The sequence below is a fragment of the Quercus suber genome, unplaced genomic scaffold, assembly GCF_002906115.3.
Source record: "Quercus suber isolate HL8 unplaced genomic scaffold, Cork oak 2.0 scaffold_74, whole genome shotgun sequence".
Lineage (NCBI taxonomy): Eukaryota > Viridiplantae > Streptophyta > Magnoliopsida > Fagales > Fagaceae > Quercus > Quercus suber.
The window spans coordinates 1024003-1030002 of NW_027069539.1; positions in this window are offsets into that span (position 1 = coordinate 1024003).

The window sequence follows — 6000 nt, forward strand, 5'->3', positions numbered from 1 at the left end:
GAACCACACTCGTGCTGGTCCTTTCAAAGTAGTAGGAAAAGCTCTGAACATTATTTCATCCGGAACTCCTTGAAGATGCATAGTAGTCTTGAAGGTGGCAATATGGTCAAAAGGGTCTCGCGTCCCGTCATACGAATCTAAAGAAGGCATCTTGAACTTAGGTGGCAAAGGATGAGCATTGACAGACGCCACAAAGGGGGAATCAGTCCTGTGAACTAAGTCTTCCACAGGGTTTGTTTTTCTCATGTTTTCCCTCATCTCGTCCATGACCCTTCTCATTTGATCCATTTCTCTTTCTAAGTGAGGTACCCTCCATGAAACAGTACCTCTTGATTGATTGTCAGTTTCAACATTCATTTCCTCCTTTTGACTCTAGGCCCGTTCTCCAGCATTCCGTTCATGAGGCTGCTTCCTTAACTCAAGTTGTCTAACCAACTCTTGGTTTTGACGAGTTAATTCTGCCATAGTGGCAACCATGGATTGCACATGTTGGAATGAGGGTGGTTGCATGGTGGGTGCTGACTGACGGTCGCGGTAAGGGTTACTAGATGCGTCCCTACTATGTTGAGGGCCTGGACTCGTTGCCCTAGATCTTGTCCGAACCATTTCAACCCTTGATTGGAGAAAGAAACTATAGAACTTAATAAATTAAGTCCCAATGACAACATATTTTTTACGTTTTTTTCTCCCCACAGACGGCGCCAACTGATAAATTCAAAGGAATCAATGGGTTGAAAAATCTCCGGATGCTCTTGATCTAGTAGAGTGAGTCCTGAAAAACCAAAGGAAATCAGCAGAGAAGACCGGTGGAAGCCGGCCTTTAATTCTCTGATGGTAAAGTTAGTAAATTGAAGGAGAGAAGAGCCCTCAATACTTATCTAAAATTTTACCAAAAAGAAAAGTCCCCTTACCTCTGCGCAGAAGGGCCTTTATATAGCGTTAGAAATCGGTTATTTCTCTTAATCGTTGTAGAGTTTGGAGGATTCAGAGGGTAACTTCCTTAACTGTCACAAAGGTCACCTCTTCGGGAACTGTGTCGAGATTCAAGCAATACAACTTTTGGTTGGAAGTGTGCTTAGTCTAACTCTTGGTAAATTTACTTCGTCCGTCACTGATGAAGGACGAGGTTCACAGCCCACTCGTCCTTCATTGGACGAGTGTGTAGAAGGAGAAGAATAATGGTAAAGGAGGGACGAATGTACTAACCACTCGCTCTCAGCTCTGAATATTGCTATGGACGACCATATGGACGAGTGATTGACTTGGTGTTTTTCTTGCACCATCACTAACAATATATCTTATAAAAAAAGGTACTAACAATATAAAATGTAGTAGATTTATACTGATAGTGAGGTTTTTTACTAAATTTAGCTAAACTTTTGAAAGCTGGCTCGTAAAATGTTAATTTTAGCAAAAACTTTACATAAGCAACCATAAAATTCTAAGCATCAAGCTCAACAAAGCAAACTTAAAAAAAAACATTAAAAAATAACAAAGGCATAATAGTGCCTTAATACCATAATTGGGCTATTGTTTATCAACAAAACTTAAAATAATAATAATAATAATAATTTGGCCGCCACTAGAATGCATAATTACCACCACCACCGTTGCAGTCCATTGACCCACCGTTGTCACCCACCAAAAACTCTGCCTATTTGGTGGTGATTGTTATATGACAAAGAGAGTGAGGAGAAAAGATGTTAGGACATATGTGAGAATTGTTAGAGACATATGTTATGTAAATTGGTTAATCCTTTAACAAAACGCATTTTACTTGTAATTAGGTAGATTGAGAATGGGCTTAGTACTTCAAGAAACAAGTGTTCAAGTTTAGTATTGAAGCCATGCAAATCTGTCTAACAAACAAATGAAGAAGTGTTGTTCATTAAAACTCGACAGATATCTCGACAGAATCATATCTATTGAGGTTTAATATTGAAGCTCGACAGCAGCTGTATCTGTCAAGAATTACGAAATTAGAATTTTCAGATTTGATTTCACGCATATACATGAGTATTTGTGTAGAGTTTCTTTTTTCACAACCCTAGACATATATAAGGATTATTTTAAGGGTCGTCACAGGGATGCAACTTGATGCAAAGTGATAATACATGCATATTGTAACCAGAGACAATTTTGCCCTAGTTTATCATATTCTCTCTAAAAACTACTATGTCTTTGTGCCAAAGGTTTTGTGACCAATGAGCTTCTTGATCTTCATTGTTGAATGCAGCCAATATCTTCCTCTAATTGGAGTGTTAGTCACGTACTAGGAGCTGTGTATTAAAAAGAGAGATTGCCACTGTATTACAAGTCCAATTGGATATTAGGGTAAGGGTTCAACTGTAAGCTGGTATTAAGTACTGGGATTTGTTTTATTTCTAACTGCTTGTTTTGATAATAGTGGATTCTCGGGAGTGGTGACCTTAAATTCACCTAGTGAGGTTTTGCCTCAGTGGTTTTCCCCATTCATAAACAAATCACTTATGCCAAATTTATGTTTCGCTGCATTTAACTTAGTTCGTGATTTGTTTGTGCTAACTCGCTTATTGCATGTAATTAAATCTAATTAATTCACTTGGTTAATTAATTAATTAAGTTACTAAATGGGTCAATTCATTCTTGGCCTATCAAGTGATATTAGAGCAGGCACACTCTGATTAGGTTTAATCTTTGTTATGTGATCCATTGACCCTTGTTTGTCATAGATAGAGGACAATTTCTTATTATACCTTATTTATTTGATGGCACTAACTATGCATATTAGAAAGTACGCACAAGAGTTTTCTTGCAGTCTTTAGAGGAAAATGTCTGACAAGCTGTGGAGATTGGCTAGACTAAGCCAAAGGAATCGCCAGTTGAATGGGATGATGCCAAGATCAAAGTGGTAAAGTTCAACAACAGAGCATTGAATGCACTATTCAGTGCGGTGACCAATGAGGAGTTTAAGAAAATATCCTCAACTGAAACTGCTAAGGAAGCATGGACTATCCTCCAGACAACTTATGAAGGGACTAAGGCTGTCAAGGATTCAAAGTTTGAAAGACTCACTACTAGATTTGAGGAGATAAAAATGGAGGAGGATAAGTTTTTTGATGAATTCTATGCCAAGCTAAAGGACATAGTCAACTCAACCTTCAATCTTGGGAAAACTATTCTCGAACCCAAGGTTGTAAGAAAGGTGCTAAGGTCTCTGCCTGAGAGATTTCATGCCAAGATCACTACCATTGAAGAATCAAAGGATATTGACTCTATTCCTTTGACAAAGCTAGTTGGTAATTTGCAAGCCTATGAATTGGGTTTTACTATAATTGGGAAAGGAAGCAAAAGTAAGAGCATGGCATTGAAGGCCAAAAGTAATGAGACTGATGAGTCTTCTGACAATGAAGATTCCAAGATGAAATTCTACATCACTATGTAGTTCAAGAAGTTCATGAAGAATGTCAATGCGAAAGGATTTGATAAGGACCATAAGCAATGCAATTCTTCTCATTTCAAGAGCCAAGACAAAGGAAAGAATGATGCTAAGGATGGCGATCTGTACACTGTTCCCTTCAAACCAAAGTGCTTCAGATGTCAAGGTTTTGGAAATATGAAACAAGAATGTCAACATATCTCAAGACAATTGGGAAAAGCAAGGCCCTTATTGCAAGCTTGAGTGACACCAAGCCTAAGGATGAGTTAGATGATAATAATGACGATGGAATCTTGAGTGCTTTCACTGCCACAATGAATCCTACTGAGGGGATCATAGAAGAGGTAGATGAAAAAGAGGATTTAGTGGATTCTAAGTTTAAGAAAATGGATGCATAAGATGACATCCATACGGCCTATGCTAAGTTGTACAAGATTTCTGAAAAGCATGATAAACTTTATAGGGTGGCCACCAAGAAGTTGAGTGATGTGGAGCTAGATCGAGAAGAGCTCTCTACAAAGGTTGACGAAGCAAATCAAACCATTGGAGATTTGCGATTCGAGAACAACTTCCTTCCTGAAAAGACAAAGAAGCTTGAAGCAAAACTGTTCCAGGTTAGAGCACAATTGGAGAGGACTTTTAGTGCAAAGCTCGATGAGATGCTTAGCTTTCAGAAAGTTGCTTCTGACAAAACCGGTTTGGGGTATGATTTCTTTTCTCTTAATATTGCCTCTTATACTACTACTGGGCTTGTCTCACCTGCTAATAATGTTATTTCTAAAAATGATGAAATTAAAACTAAAATAGTTAGTGAGAACTTCGACAATAGCAAATCTATTCTTGGAGCACCCCCTAATTTTGAAAAGAAAGAGATTAGAAACCCTATGACTAAGAAGGTTAACAACAAAAATTCTCAAACAAAGAAGCCCCATCTCTATCATCACTATGGAGCTTCAAGGCATACTCGTCCAAATTGCTATAGGTGGTTAGCCATTTAACAAAGCAATAGTATCCTCTCATCCAAAAATTAGAATCAATTTTCATCCTCTTTTGCTCCACTTGGAGATCTTCTCAAGGCCCTCATGTTCCTTTCAAACTTGAAAGGTTTCAACTCTTCCCCCTCATCACCAAATCAAAGGTTCGCTCAAAGGAAAAGTTCTTCCAAGGTGTGGAAGGAAAAAGACTCAAAGTGATTTAGTCACTTTTTCTCTCTCTCCCCTTTTGTTTATGCATTACTTATTTGTTTTACTTTCTTGTTTTGAGTCAATCTAGTTATATGCTTTGCTTTATTTAACATGTTTTTGTTTGTTTATTTTCACTTTTGCTTTATTTTGTTTTTCATTAAAAAAAATTTTGAAAAATCAAAAATAATGTGTGTTTGTGTACATTGGTACTTGTGTACTTTGGATTGCCATTGAAACAAAGTTTCTTAACTTTGTATCTTTTGTAGGTTAAATAAGCATCTTAATGCACAACTAAACAAGTAAGTTTTGTGGCTCGTGTTTGTGATGAGTACGATTAAGTAATCTCTTATACTTAATACTCATATCACTCTTTTTGACAAGAATGACTAAAAAAATCCTAAGAGAAAGGCATAAATAATCATCTCACTACTAAAGTCCGTCAATCATGTATAACATTTGTGTGCTTCGGCATATTAAAATTGTGATATTTTTGGCTTAACATAATTGGGTATTTCTTCTCTCGCTCTTATATGTCCATGTATGATATGCTTAAAAAGAAAAAGAATATGCAAAGAAATCAAAAGCAAAAAGAATCAAAATGCTTTTAAATATAGTTGCAAGCGTGTTTCTAGGAGATGTAGGATTTATAGGATGTACTCCAAATGTGATAGTCCCCATCAAGTAATTATGATTGTGTGTGAGTGTATTTGATTTTCTTATATCTCAAATCGTCATAATATGAGACACTTATGCACTTGTGCTATGTTTTCACACACAACACACAAATTCTTTACTACTTTTGACATGTGCAGGTACAATGTGATTTGGCCATCACAAGGAATACATGTGTTAATATATGCTCACTAAACTGTCTTAACTTGTTTTTGAAATATAAAATTGGTTAGACTTGTTTAGTGTGTGTGTGTGTGTGTGTGTTTTGGATATTGAATACTTTGCATATATGTTGAAAGGTGTTTTGAGAGCTTAATATGTTGATTGGATCTATGTTTGAGTAGCTTACTTGATGCATTCATGTTTTTGTGTTTTTCCTCCTTGAAAAACTCATTTTCTTCAAGCTCGACAGTTTCTCGACAGATTCGTATTTATCGAGCCCCTCTTTCTTCTTTTCTCGACAGAAGTTGGCACATTTTCGATCCATCGAGCTTTCTGGAATTTGTCTCGATAGCTTCTTGACAACTTCTCAATCCATCAAGAAACTTTTTGTCTGGCCAATAAATTCTCGATAGCTTATTGATCTATCGAGGTACTTTTGCCGTCGACAAATCCTCAACAGCATCTCGACAAATTCATTTCTGTCAAGAATTAGTGCTTGATAGATCTTGACAGATACTTCGATCCATCAAGCTACGATTTTTATTTAAAGGTTGAGCATGAAAT